This window comes from Bombina bombina, chromosome 6, assembly GCF_027579735.1.
Source record: "Bombina bombina isolate aBomBom1 chromosome 6, aBomBom1.pri, whole genome shotgun sequence".
NCBI classification, from domain to species: domain Eukaryota; kingdom Metazoa; phylum Chordata; class Amphibia; order Anura; family Bombinatoridae; genus Bombina; species Bombina bombina.
In genome coordinates, this window is record NC_069504.1 from 322,500,761 (window position 1) to 322,515,550 (window position 14,790).

At 40.6% G+C, this 14,790-nt stretch overlaps 1 protein-coding gene across 1 annotated transcript in view; it reads right to left on the bottom strand.

The window, feature by feature from the left end:
* NUAK1 (NUAK family kinase 1) overlaps positions 1–14,790 on the bottom strand; it is a 209,885-nt gene that overhangs the window by 60,822 nt on the left and 134,273 nt on the right. The gene's annotated exons all lie outside the window — the stretch shown is intronic.

Consider the following 14,790-nt stretch of genomic DNA (forward strand, 5'->3'; position numbering starts at 1 on the left):
TAACTTAATATCAACGGAATGTAAGGGTTCAAACGGAACCCCCTGAAGAACTGAAAGAACTAAATTGAGACTCCAAGGAGGAGTCAAAGGTTTGTAAACAGGTTTAATTCTAACCAGAGCCTGAACAAAGGCTTGAACATCTGGCACAGCGGCCAGCTTTTTGTGAAGTAACACAGACAAGGCAGAAATCTGTCCCTTCAGGGAACTTGCAGATAATCCTTTTTCCAATCCTTCTTGAAGGAAGGATAGAATCCTAGGAATCTTAACCTTGTCCCAAGGGAATCCTTTAGATTCACACCAACAGATATATTTTTTCCAAATTTTGTGGTAAATCTTTCTAGTTACAGGCTTTCTGGCCTGAACAAGAGTATCGATAACAGAATCTGAGAACCCTCGCTTCGATAAGATCAAGCGTTCAATCTCCAAGCAGTCAGCTGGAGTGAAACCAGATTCGGATGTTCGAACGGACCCTGAACAAGAAGGTCTCGTCTCAAAGGTAGCTTCCAAGGTGGAGCCGATGACATATTCACCAGATCTGCATACCAAGTCCTGCGTGGCCACGCAGGAGCTATCAAGATCACCGACGCCCTCTCCTGATTGATCCTGGCTACCAGCCTGGGGATGAGAGGAAACGGCGGGTTTGAAGGTCCAAGGTGCTACTAGTGCATCCACTAGAGCCGCCTTGGGATCCCTGGATCTGGACCCGTAGCAAGGAACTTTGAAGTTCTGACGAGAGGCCATCAGATCCATGTCTGGAATGCCCCACAGCTGAGTGACTTGGGCAAAGATTTCCGGATGGAGTTCCCACTCCCCCGGATGCAATGTCTGACGACTCAGAAAATCCGCTTCCCAATTTTCCACTCCTGGGATGTGGATAGCAGACAGGTGGCAGGAGTGAGACTCCGCCCATAGAATGATTTTGGTCACTTCTTCCATCGCCAGGGAACTCCTTGTTCCCCCCTGATGGTTGATGTACGCAACAGTTGTCATGTTGTCTGATTGAAACCGTATGAACTTGGCCCTCGCTAGCTGAGGCCAAGCCTTGAGAGCATTGAATATCGCTCTCAGTTCCAGAATATTTATCGGTAGAAGAGATTCTTCCCGAGACCAAAGACCCTGAGCTTTCAGGGATCCCCAGACCGCGCCCAGCCCATCAGACTGGCGTCGGTCGTGACAATGACCCACTCTGGTCTGCGGAATGTCATCCCTCGTGACAGGTTGTCCAGGGACAGCCACCAACGGAGTGAGTCTCTGGTCCTCTGATTTACTTGTATCTTTGGAGACAAGTCTGTATAGTCCCCATTCCACTGACTGAGCATGCACAGTTGTAATGGTCTTAGATGAATGCGCGCAAAAGGAACTATGTCCATTGCCGCTACCATCAACCCGATCACTTCCATGCACTGAGCTATGGAAGGAAGAGGAACGGAATGAAGTATCCGACAAGAGTCTAGAAGTTTTGTTTTTCTGGCCTCTGTCAGAAAAATCCTCATTTCTAAGGAGTCTATTATTGTTCCCAAGAAGGGAACCCTTGTTGACGGAGATAGAGAACTCTTTTCCACGTTCACTTTCCATCCGTGAGATCTGAGAAAGGCCAGGACAATGTCCGTGTGAGCCTTTGCTTGAGGAAGGGACGACGCTTGAATCAGAATGTCGTCCAAGTAAGGTACTACAGCAATGCCCCTTGGTCTTAGCACAGCTAGAAGGGACCCTAGTACCTTTGTGAAAATCCTTGGAGCAGTGGCTAATCCGAAAGGAAGCGCCACGAACTGGTAATGTTTGTCCAGGAATGCGAACCTCAGGAACCGATGATGTTCCTTGTGGATAGGAATATGTAGATACGCATCCTTTAAATCCACCGTGGTCATGAATTGACCTTCCTGGATGGAAGGAAGAATAGTTTGAATGGTTTCCATCTTGAACGATGGAACCTTGAGAAACTTGTTTAAGATCTTGAGATCTAAGATTGGTCTGAACGTTCCCTCTTTTTTGGGAACTATAAACAGATTGGAGTAGAACCCCATCCCTTGTTCTCTTAATGGAACAGGATGAATCACTCCCATTTTTAACAGGTCTTCTACACAATGTAAGAATGCCTGTCTTTTTATGTGGTCTGAAGACAACTGAGACCTGTGGAACCTCCCCCTTGGGGGAAGTCCCTTGAATTCCAGAAGATAACCTTGGGAGACTATTTCTAGCGCCCAAGGATCCAGAACATCTCTTGCCCAAGCCTGAGCGAAGAGAGAGAGTCTGCCCCCCACCAGATCCGGTCCCGGCTCGGGGGGCCAACATTTCATGCTGTCTTGGTAGCAGTGGCAGGTTTCTTGGCCTGCTTTCCCTTGTTCCAGCCTTGCATTGGTCTCCAGGCTGGCTTGGCTTGAGAAGTATTACCCTCTTGCTTAGAGGACGTAGCACTTTTGGGCTGGTCCGTTTCTACGAAAGGGACGAAAATTAGGTTTATTTTTTGCCTTGAAAGGCCGATCCTGAGGAAGGGCGTGGCCCTTACCCCCAGTGATATCAGAGATAATCTCTTTCAAGTCAGGGCCAAACAGCGTTTTCCCCTTGAAAGGAATGTTAAGTAGCTTGTTCTTGGAAGACGCATCAGCCGACCAAGATTTCAACCAAAGCGCTCTGCGCGCCACAATAGCAAACCCAGAATTCTTAGCCGCTAACCTAGCCAATTGCAAAGTGGCGTCTAGGGTGAAAGAATTAGCCAATTTGAGAGCATTGATTCTGTCCATAATCTCCTCAAAAGGAGGAGAATCACTATCGACCGCCTTTATCAGCTCATCGAACCAGAAACATGCGGCTGTAGCGACAGGGACAATGCATGAAATTGGTTGTAGAAGGTAACCCTGCTGAACAAACATCTTTTTAAGCAAACCTTCTAATTTTTTATCCATAGGATCTTTGAAAGCACAACTATCCTCTATGGGTATAGTGGTGCGTTTATTTAAAGTGGAAACCGCTCCCTCGACCTTGGGGACTGTCTGCCATAAGTCCTTTCTGGGGTCGACCATAGGAAACAATTTTTTAAATATGGGGGGAGGGACGAAAGGAATACCGGGCCTTTCCCATTCTTTATTAACAATGTCCGCCACCCGCTTGGGTATAGGAAAAGCTTCTGGGAGCCCCGGCACCTCTAGGAACTTGTCCATTTTACATAGTTTCTCTGGGATGACCAACTTGTCACAATCATCCAGAGTGGATAATACCTCCTTAAGCAGAATGCGGAGATGTTCCAACTTAAATTTAAATGCAATCACATCAGGTTCAGCTTGTTGAGAAATGTTCCCTGAATCAGTAATTTCTCCCTCAGACAAAACCTCCCTGGCCCCATCAGACTGTGTTAGGGGCCCTTCAGAAATATCATTATCAGCGTCGTCATGCTCTTCAGTATCTAAAACAGAGCAGTCGCGCTTACGCTGATAAGTGTTCATTTTGGCTAAAATGTTTTTGACAGAATTATCCATTACAGCCGTTAATTGTTGCATAGTAAGGAGTATTGGCGCGCTAGATGTACTAGGGGCCTCCTGAGTGGGCAAGACTCGTGTAGACGAAGGAGGGAATGATGCAGTACCATGCTTACTCCCCTCACTTGAGGAATCATCTTGGGCATCATTGTCATTGTCACATAAATCACATTTATTTAAATGAATAGGAATTCTGGCTTCCCCACATTCAGAACACAGTCTATCTGGTAGTTCAGACATGTTAAACAGGCATAAACTTGATAACAAAGTACAAAAAAAACGTTTTAAAATAAAACCGTTACTGTCACTTTAAATTTTAAACTGAACACACTTTATTACTGCAATTGCGAAAAAACATGAAGGAATTGTTCAAAATTCACCAAATTTTCACCACAGTGTCTTAAAGCCTTAAAAGTATTGCACACCAAATTTGGAAGCTTTAACCCTTAAAATAACGGAACCGGAGCCGTTTTGAACTTTAACCCCTTTACAGTCCCTGGTATCTGCTTTGCTGAGACCCAACCAAGCCCCAAGGGGAATACGATACCAAATGACGCCTTCAGAAAGTCTTTTCTAAGTAACAGAGCTCCTCTCACATGCGACTGCATGCCATGCCTCTCAAAAACAAGTGCGCAACACCGGCGCGAAAATGAGGCTCTGCCTATGCTTTGGGAAAGCCCCTAAAGAATAAGGTGCCTGCCGATATTATTATATCAAAATACCCAGATAAAATGATTCCTCAAGGCTAAATATGTGTAAATAATGAATCGATTTAGCCCAGAAAAAGTCTACAGTCTTAATAAGCCCTATTTTGAAGCCCTTATTTACGATCGTAATAAACATGGCTTACCGGATCCCATAGGGAAAATGACAGCTTCCAGCATTACATCGTCTTGTTAGAATGTGTCATACCTCAAGCAGCAAGAGACTGCTCACTGTTCCCCCAACTGAAGTTAATTGCTCTCAACAGTCCTGTGTGGAACAGCCATGGATTTTAGTGACGGTTGCTAAAATCATTTTCCTCATACAAACAGAAATCTTCATCTCTTTTCTGTTTCTGAGTAAATAGTACATACCAGCACTATTTCAAAATAACAAACTCTTGATTGAATAATAAAAAAACTACAGTTAAACACTAAAAAACTCTAAGCCATCTCCGTGGAGATGTTGCCTGTACAACGGCAAAGAGAATGACTGGGGTAGGCGGAGCCTAGGAGGGATCATGTGACCAGCTTTGCTGGGCTCTTTGCCATTTCCTGTTGGGGAAGAGAATATCCCCACAAGTAAGGATGACGCCGTGGACCGGACACACCTATGTTGGAGAAATATATATATATATATATATATATATATATATATATATATATATAAACAACAGTGTGTGTGCACTCTCACCGAGAGATCAGCAACTGCCAGGGTGCTATGTAGGGATTCAAAAGGCAAAAAATAAAGCACTCTCTGGTCTTCAGTCAACAGTAAATCCAAAGTGAACTTTGGTGACGTTCCGGAGCAAAAGAACCCCTTCCTCTGACAAACAAATGATGTGCAAATCAAACTTATAAATAAAGGCCTGATGAGCCCTCCTATTACAGTCTACCAATCAAAAAAACTGTGTTAAAAAAAACCATGTGTAAATCAATTACAATGTTTGAACATAATAGACACACACCCTCAAAAAACTGAAAAGGCAAAGATTCAAACAACTAGAACACAAATAGAATTATCACCAAAAGATTTAAAAACGTTTTTTGAGGGTGTGTGTCTATTATGTGTCTATCCACCAATGAGAATAGTAGGATGACGGCCATGTTTTTGTTAGACATTTGTTGCCAGTGTGTTTGGCATATTGTTACTTTTGATTTGTATCTTTTTATGTGTCTTTTTTATGTGTTGTTTTTTTGCAAGGGGGACTCTTGAGACATAGCACATTCGCCAACATAATTTACTGATGACACTAAACATTTATTATGTTCAAACATTGCAATTGATTTACACATGTTTTTTGGACACGCTGTTTTTTGATTGGTAGACGGTAGTAGGAGGGCTCATTAGGTCTTTATAAGTTTGATTTGCACATCATTTGTTTGTCAGAGGAAGGGATTCTTTTGCCCCGAAACGTCACAATAAAGCTCACTTTGGATTTACTGTCGACTGAAGAACAGAGTGCTTTATTTTTTGCCTTATATCTATCTATCTATCTATATACATATATATACATATATATATATATATATATATATATAATTTTACTGACCACCCAGCTAATATTTTAGCCAAAAATATGATAAAATTACATAATTTAAAAAAAATTCAAAGTTTATTGCACAAATTATCATTATATATATTTATGTTAAACTATGCACTTAATGTGTGCTTTTAGTAGCAGAAAATGTTATATAGGTAGAAAACCCTTTATCCAAACTGCTTGGGACCAGAAAATGTTCAGATTTTGTAAAATCAGTATCTTCAAAATGGGACAGTTTGGAGAGGGGATGAAACCAAGTGTAAATAACAGTATCTTATGTAATTTAGTCAATATTAACATATCATGACTAGGGTTGCCACCCGTCCCGGTATGACCGGGGCAGCCCGGAATCAGGAGGTATATCCTGTGTCATCCTCTGAATGTCCCGGACACGGACTTCTCCCTTTCCATCTTCTTTTCATATACAGAGCAGAGTGGATGCTTTCCAGGCTATGTAGCAAAAAACTAGGGTATGGATGAGCAGGCAGGGGCAGAGTCCAGCCACAGTGTCTTTTTCAACAATAACAAGAACTGGAGATGAATCCTCAGCTGAAGGTGGTGGCACAGCCGGGAGGACCCAGTAAAGCATTCCTGGAATTTTGCACTTCCTGTTGGCCAGTTTTAAGGTGGAGCGCAATGGGAGGTTGAAAGAGCTGAGCTGCATGTACTAGTATACACTAGGTGCTTCCAGGAGAGTGGGAGGATAGTCAGCATGATCAATGGAGTGGGTTTCCCAACTGATTAATAAAGATCTGCACATATACATGTCAGGAAAGTGTCCTTTCAGATATACCTAATACATCTACAGACACGTTCATACATACTTAAAATATGTATATGTAGCTACACTTTTTTTTTCTTTTGTTGTCACTGAATTACAGCTGTAGGTTTTAAGTACAACCCACCCTTGGTGTGAAGTAGTTAGATGCATTTTAACAGAAACAGAATATTGTATGTTTTTATATATTGTAATTTATTTATAAGTAGCTTAAATCAATGTCAAGTTTTAAATAAGCAACATAACTTGATTTTGTCTCCTTGTTTGCATAAAGGAAGACATTCTGTGTTTAACACTATAGAAATGCTGTCATGTAAGCACATATTTTAGTGCACGTTTATTTCATCTCCATATTTGTGTGTTTATATATATATATATATATATATATATATATATATATATATATATATATACACATGAAATTAATTACAGTGTGCACTATATGTACGTCATAATATTACATAGCAATAATGCAATCTCTGGTTTTAAATAAGTGAAATTAGTGAAACAAAAGTACAAATTTGGGTCACTCACCCATCCTATCTATAACCCTCGTCCTTTTTTAGGTCGGTCAACTGTCTAGTTACAATTCCCAATTAAAGGGACATAACAGAAATTTTAAAAATTCTTAAATGTGCTAGAGAACTTTAATTTTGCATCACTTTGCCACTGTGTTTTAACAATATGTGGTGTTTAAACCCATAGTTAAAGTCTGCTTTAGCAGTCTGGAATGAAGCGTGGGAATTTAGGGCAACAAAGAAGCAGCTCCCGTGTGTGGGTGTGAGTGAAAAAAAAAATCACTTTTTGTATTCGGATTGGCACAAAATAAGTGAATAAAAAGGTTAATAAAAAGAAAAATGTACCTGGTTATGGAATAATATTGTTATTTGCTCCCATGCATTAAATATAAAAATATATATATATATATATATATTATTCCAGAACCAAGTTAAATTACAGTTTGCCAAGATCAGGAGGCATAGAGTGTTTAGTAGTGACTATCCCTTTAAAGGGACATTAAACTTTCTTTCTTTCATGATTTAGAAAGAGCGTGCAATTTTAAACAACTTTCTAATTTACTTCTATTATCTAATTTGCTTCATTCCCTGTATATTATTTGGTGAAAAGCATATCTAGATATGCTCAGTAGCTGCTGATTGGTAGATGCACATAGATGCCTCGTGTGATTGGCTCACCCGTGTGCATTGCTATTTCTTCAACAAAGGATATCTAAAGAATGAAGCAAATTAAATAATAAAAGTAAATTGGAATGTTGTTTAAAATTGTATTTTCTTTCTAAATCATGAAAGAAAATGTTGGGGTTTAGTGTCCCTTTAATGCAATTAATTTGTGAATGGGTGAACTCCTGCACTGGGCATGTGTACAAGCATCATGCTTTTATATTTAAAGGGGAAAGAACTTGGTTTGCTTTTGCAGCCTGAGCAGATCAGGAAAACTGTGACTTGCAGCTGCACATGGAAAGTGTGTATGTGTGTGTACTGTGTACACCCCTACCATGACAACTGAACAAAAAAACAGGTTAAAGCTTGTCAAGCTTTGGCATATAAATTATTGCTTTAAACTATGGCATGACTTTCTCTTTCTTTGCATGGAATAGTTTTGAATGGTTTAAGGTCCTACCTCAAACTTTACCCTGGGGTGCAGTTGGTTTATATTGCTGATGTTGTGTTGCTCCAAAATCAGAGTAAAGGTGTTGGTCACTACAGTGTTTATCATTACATAATATCATTTCTGTTTATGTGTATATGCTGTGTTTTTTGTGTAAAATTCACAAGAGGACACACCCACACCACGCCCCTAAATCACACCCCATGTCACGGAAATGGCTAGGCAAACGGTGGCAACCCTAGTCATGACACAGCTTATACATTCACCCTAAAGGTAGGTTTATATAATTTTTTAATAGTTTTGTATACATAGTACACTCAGAAATATAGTACAGTACTGTAATCAGAAAGGTAATACTTGTGGTTTTAAATATAGACTATTGGTTGCATTTTAGAACACAAAATATTAACTAAAAAGTCTGGATTTCAGAATGTTTGGATTTTGGAATTCCGGACTTGGGGATTTGTACCTGTACTATTAGAAAGTATTACACTCTCCCCACCAGGGTACTTTTGCAGCTGGCAAAATGTTGAGTTTGCTGACTGCTCTAAGATATAACTGTCTGGTAAGTAGCTGATTTAAGCAATGTGCACCATTTTGAACTAAGCACTGGCTACAGAATTTGCCTTTACGCCTCCTTATAGAGAGTGAGTCTGTTTTTACACAAAAGCAAGGTAATTTAAAGCAAAAGCAAGCAAGCTAAATCATAAATGTAAACTGCAAACATTTGGCTAGATTACGAGTTGTGCGTTAAGGTAAAAAAGCAGCGTTAATAGGTCCTAACGCTGCTTTTTTACGCCCGCTGCTATTACGAGTCTTGAAGGTTTAGGGTCACCGCACACTTCTTTGGCCTTACCGCAAAACGACTTACGTAAACTTCGTAAAGTCTTTTTTCTATGGGACTTCCATAGCGCTGATATTACGAGTCTGTCCTGGGAGGCCAAAAAGTGAGCGGTACATCCTACCCTGTCAAGATCCGTAACACATTTAAAAGTCAGTAGTTAAGAGTTTTATGGTACAACGCCGTAACATAAAACTCATAACTAAAGTGCTAAAAAGTACACTAACACCCATAAACTACCTATTAACCCCTAAACCGAGGCCCTCCCGCATCGCAAACACTATAATAAAATTTTTAACCCCTAATCTGCCGCTCCGGACACCGCAGCCACCTACATTATATTTATGAACCCCTAATCTACTGCCCCCAACATCGCCGACACCTACATTATATTTATTAACCCCTAATCTGCCGCCCCCAATGTCGCCGCAACCTACCTACACTTATTAACCCCTAATCTGCCGCCCCCAACATCGCCGCCACTATATTGAAGTTATTAACCCCTAAATCTAAGTCTAACCCTAACACCCCCTAATTTAAATATAATTAAAATAAATCTAAAGAAAATTCCTATCATTACCTAAATAATTCCTATTTAAAACTAAATACTTACCTATAAAATAAACCCTAAACTAGCTACAATATAACTAATAGTTACATTGGCCTAGATTTGGAGTTTGGCGTTAGCCGTGAAAACCAGCGTTAGAGGCTCCTAACGCTGGTTTTAGGCTACCGCCGGTATTTGGAGTCACTCAAAAAAGGGTCTAACGCTCACTTTTCAGCCGCGACTTTTCCATACCGCAGATCCCCTTACATCAATTGCGTATCCTATCTTTTCAATGGGATCTTTCTAACTCCGGTATTTAGAGTCGTGTCTGAAGTGAGCGTTAGACATCTAACGACAAAACTCCAGCCGCAGGAAAAAAGTCAGTAGTTAAGAGCTTTCTGGGCTAACGCCGGTTTATAAAGCTCTTAACTACTGTGCTCTAAAGTACACTAACACCCATAAACTACCTATGTACCCCTAAACCGAGGTCCCCCCACATCGCCGCCACTCGATTAAATTTTTTTAACCCCTAATTTGCCGACCGCCACCTACGTTATCCTTATGTACCCCTAATCTGCTGCCCCTAACACCGCCGACCCCTGTATTATATTTATTAACCCCTAACCTGCCCCCCACAACGTCGCCTCCACCTACCTACACTTATTAACCCCTAATCTGCCGACCGCAAAGCGCCGCCACCTACGTTATCCTTATGTACCCCTAATCTGCTGCCCCTAACACCGCCGACCCCTATATTATATTTATTAACCCCTAATCTGCCACCCTCAACGTCGCCTCCACCTGCCTACACTTATTAACCCCTAATCTGCCGAGCGGACCTGAGCGCTACTATAATAAAGTTATTAACCCCTAATCCGCCTCACTAACCTTTTGCCTGTAAAAAAAAAAAACATACAATACCCCCCCCCCCAACATTACAACCCACCACCCACATACCCCTAATCTAACCCAAACCCCCCTTAAATAAACCTAACACTAAGCCCCTGAAGATCTTCCTACCTTGTCTTCACCATACCAGGTTCACCGATCCGTCCTGAAGAGCTCCTCCGATGTCCTGATCCAAGCGGGGGGCTGAAGAGGTCCATGATCCGGCTGAAGTCTTCATCCAAGCGGGAGCTGAAGAGGTCCATGATCCGGATGAAGTCTTCATCCAAGCGGGAGCTGAAGAGGTCCATGATCCGGATGAAGTCTATCAACGGCATCTTCAATCTTCTTTCTTCGGGAGCCATCATCTTCCATCCGACGCGGAACATCCTCTTCTCCCGACGCCTACTAGCCGAATGACGGTTCCTTTAAGGGACGTCATCCAAGATGGCGTCCCTCGAATTCCGATTGGCTGATAGGATTCTATCAGCCAATCGGAATTAAGGTAGGAATATTCTGATTGGCTGATGGAATCAGCCAATCAGAATCAAGTTCAATCCGATTGGCTGATCCAATCAGCCAATCAGATTGAGCTCGCATTCTATTGGCTGATCGGAACAGCCAATAGAATGCGAGCTCAATCTGATTGGCTGATTGGATCAGCCAATCGGATTAAACTTGATTCTGATTGGCTGATTCCATCAGCCAATCAGAATATTCCTACCTTAATTCCGATTGGCTGATAGAATCCTATCAGCCAATCGGAATTCGAGGGACGCCATCTTGGATGACGTCCCTTAAAGGAACCGTCATTCGGCTAGTAGGCGTCGGGAGAAGAGGATGTTCCGCGTCGGATGGAAGATGATGGCTCCCGAAGAAAGAAGATTGAAGATGCCGTTGATAGAAGACTTCATCCGGATCATGGACCTCTTCAGCTCCCGCTTGGATGAAGACTTCATCCGGATCATAGACCTCTTCAGCTCCCACTTGGATGAAGACTTCAGCCGGATCATGGACCTCTTCAGCCCCCCGCTTGGGCTTGGATCAGGACATCGGAGGAGCTCTTCAGGACGGATCGGTGAACCTGGTATGGTGAAGATAAGGTAGGAAGATCTTCAGGGGCTTAGTGTTAGGTTTATTTAAGGGGGGTTTGGGTTAGATTAGGGGTATGTGGGTGGTGGGTTGTAATGTTGGGGGGAGGGTATTGTATGTTTTTTTTTTTTACAGGCAAAAGAGCTGAACTTCTTGGGGCATGCCCCGCAAAGGGCCCTGTTCAGGGCTGGTAAGGTAAAAGAGCTTTGAACTTTAGTAATTTAGAATAGGGTAGGGCATTTTTTATTTTGGGGGTCTTTGTTATTTTATTAGGGGGCTTAGAGTAGTTGTAATTAGTTTAAAATTGTTGTAATATTTTTCTTATGTTTGTAAATATTTTTTTATTTTTTGTAACTTAGTTCTTTTTTATTTTTTGTACTTTAGTTAGTTTATTTCATTGTAGTTATTTGTAGGAATTGTATTTAATTTATTTATTGATAGTGTAGTGTTAAGTTTAATTGTAGGTAATTGTAGGTATTTTATTTAATTAATTTAATGATAGTATAGTGTTAGGTTTAATTGTAATTTAGGTTAGGATTTATTTTACAGGTAATTTTGTAATTATTTTAACTAGGTAACTATTAAATAGTTCTTAACTATTTAATAGCTATTGTACCTGGTTAAAATAAATACAAAGTTACCTGTAAAATAAATATTAATCCTAAAATAGCTATAATATAATTATAATTTATATTGTAGCTATATTAGGATTTATTTTACAGGTAAGTATTTAGCTTTAAATAGGAATAATTTATTTAATAAGAGATAATTAATTTCGTTAGATGTAAATTATATTTAACTTAGGGGGGTGTTAGTGTTAGGGTTAGACTTAGCTTTAGGGGTTAATACATTTATTAGAATAGCGGTGAGCTCCAGTCGGCAGATTAGGGGTTAATAATTGAAGTTAGGTGTCGGCGATGTTAGGGAGGGCAGATTAGGGGTTAATACTATTTATTATAGGGTTAGTGAGGCGGATTAGGGGTTAATAACTTTATTATAGTAGCGCTCAGGTCCGCTCGGCAGATTAGGGGTTAATAAGTGTAGGCAGGTGGAGGCCACGTTGTGGGGGGCAGATTAGGGGTTAATAAATATAATATAGGGGTCGGCGATGTTAGGGCAGCAGATTAGGGGTACATAGGGATAATGTAAGTAGCGGCGGTTTACGGATCGGCAGATTAGGGGTTAATAAGTGTAAGGTTAGGGGTGTTTAGACTCGGGGTACATGTTAGGGTGTTAGGTGCAGACTTAGGAGGTGTTTCCGCATAGCAAACAATGGGGCTGCGTTAAGAGCTGAAAGCGGCTTTTTTGCAGGTGTTAGGTTTTTTTTCAGCTCAAACAGCCCCATTGTTTTCTATGGGGGAATCGTGCACGAGCACGTTTTTGAGGCTGGCCGCTTGCGTAAGCAACTCTGGTATCGAGAGTTGAAGCTGCGTTAAAAATGCTCTACGCTCCTTTTTTGGAGCCTAACGCAGCCTTTATGTGGACTCTCAATACCAGAGTTATTTTTATGGTGCGGCCAGAAAAAAGCCGGCGTTAGATTTTCGTGTCGTTACCGACAAAACTCCAAATCTAGCCGATTGTATCTAGCTTAGGATTTATTTTTATTTTACAGGCAAGTTTGTATTTATTTTAACTAGGTAGAATAGTTATTAAATAGTTATTAACTATTTAATAACTACCTGGCTAAAATAAATACAAAAGTACATGTAAAATAAAACCTAACCTAAGTTACACTAACACCTAACACTACACTATAATTAAATAAATTAACTAAATTAACAACAATTTAATCAATTATATTCCCTTATATTCCGATTGGCTGATAGAATTCTATCAGCCAATCGGAATTAAGGTAGAAAAATCAGCCAATAGGATTGAGCTCGCATTCTATTGGCTGATTGGAACAGAAAATAGAATGCGAGCTCAATCCTATTGGCTGATTGGTGGCGATGTTGGGGGCAGCAGATTAGGGGTTAATAAGTGTAGGTAGGTAGCGGCGACATTGGGGGCGGCAGATTAGGGGTTAATAAATATAATGTAGGTGGCGGCGATGGTGGGGGGCAGCAGATTAGGGGTTCATAAGTATAATGTAGGTGGCAGAGGTATCCGGAGCGGCAGATTAGGGATTAATAAATATAATGTAGGTGTCGGCGATGTCGGGGGCGGAAAATTAGGGGTTAATAAGTGTAAGATTAGGGGTGTTTAGACTCGGGGTTCATGTTAGGGTGTTAGGTGTAGACATAAATTTTATTTCCCCATAGGAATCAATGGGGCTGCGTTACTGAGTTTTACTCTGCTTTTTTGCAGGTGTTAGACTTTTTCTTAGCTGGCTCTCCCCATTGATTCCTATGGGGAAATTGTGCACAAGCACGTACGACCAGCTCACCGCTGACATAAGCAGCGCTGGTATTGGAGTGCGGTAATGAGCAAAATTTTGCTCAACGCTCACTTCTTGTCTTTTAACAACGGGTTTGTAAAAACTTGCAATACCAGCGCTGCATGTAAGTAAGCAGTGAGACAAAACTGCTCGTTAGCACCGCACAGCTCAAAATGAAAAACTCGTAATCTAGCCGATTGTTTTTCAAAGCACAAAGATCTCATATTACAATTTTGAAGTTTTTGACACCCCTGTAAGCATGTTTAACATATTTCCTTTGAGTGATCAACTACAGCCAGTGGTAAGGGAGTTCCTAAAATGACTTAAGCAATCAATGTGTACCATGTAGTAAGAATAATATGAATACACTTTAGCCTCTCTAAGAGGGAATAGAAAAAGCACAATTTTCAGAGATATTTCACAGCAAAGGAAGGCAAAGTAAATAATGAAACTATAATTTTAAATTTTCTTAATTAAAGGGACGATGTACTATAAAATAGTTTTCCCCTAATGTTCAATGCTTTGTTATACCAGCTGCAGAGTATAAACCCTATGAGGAATGTGTTCTTTAGTTTTATTTTTGGATATGAAATAGCGGGTTTCGTTCTTTGATACCACAGCCAATTAAAATCAGTTGACTTTGCAGGGAAATCAGATCTCCTTATTTCATCATTTTCTGTACACACGCATGCTTCTTTATATTATCTGTCTGTATACCAAAGCCCAATACAGAGAAAAGAACAATTGATAAAACCTTATAGGTGGAGTTACTAAAAGCAAAACCAGTTATTTCAAATGCTGAAATAAATTAAACGGAACAGTTTACCCAAAAAGTTCTCTCATTGTATTTGATCCCAATGATTCATTTTACCTGCTGGAGTGTATTAAATTGTTTGCAAGTAACTTGATTACCTTTATTTCAG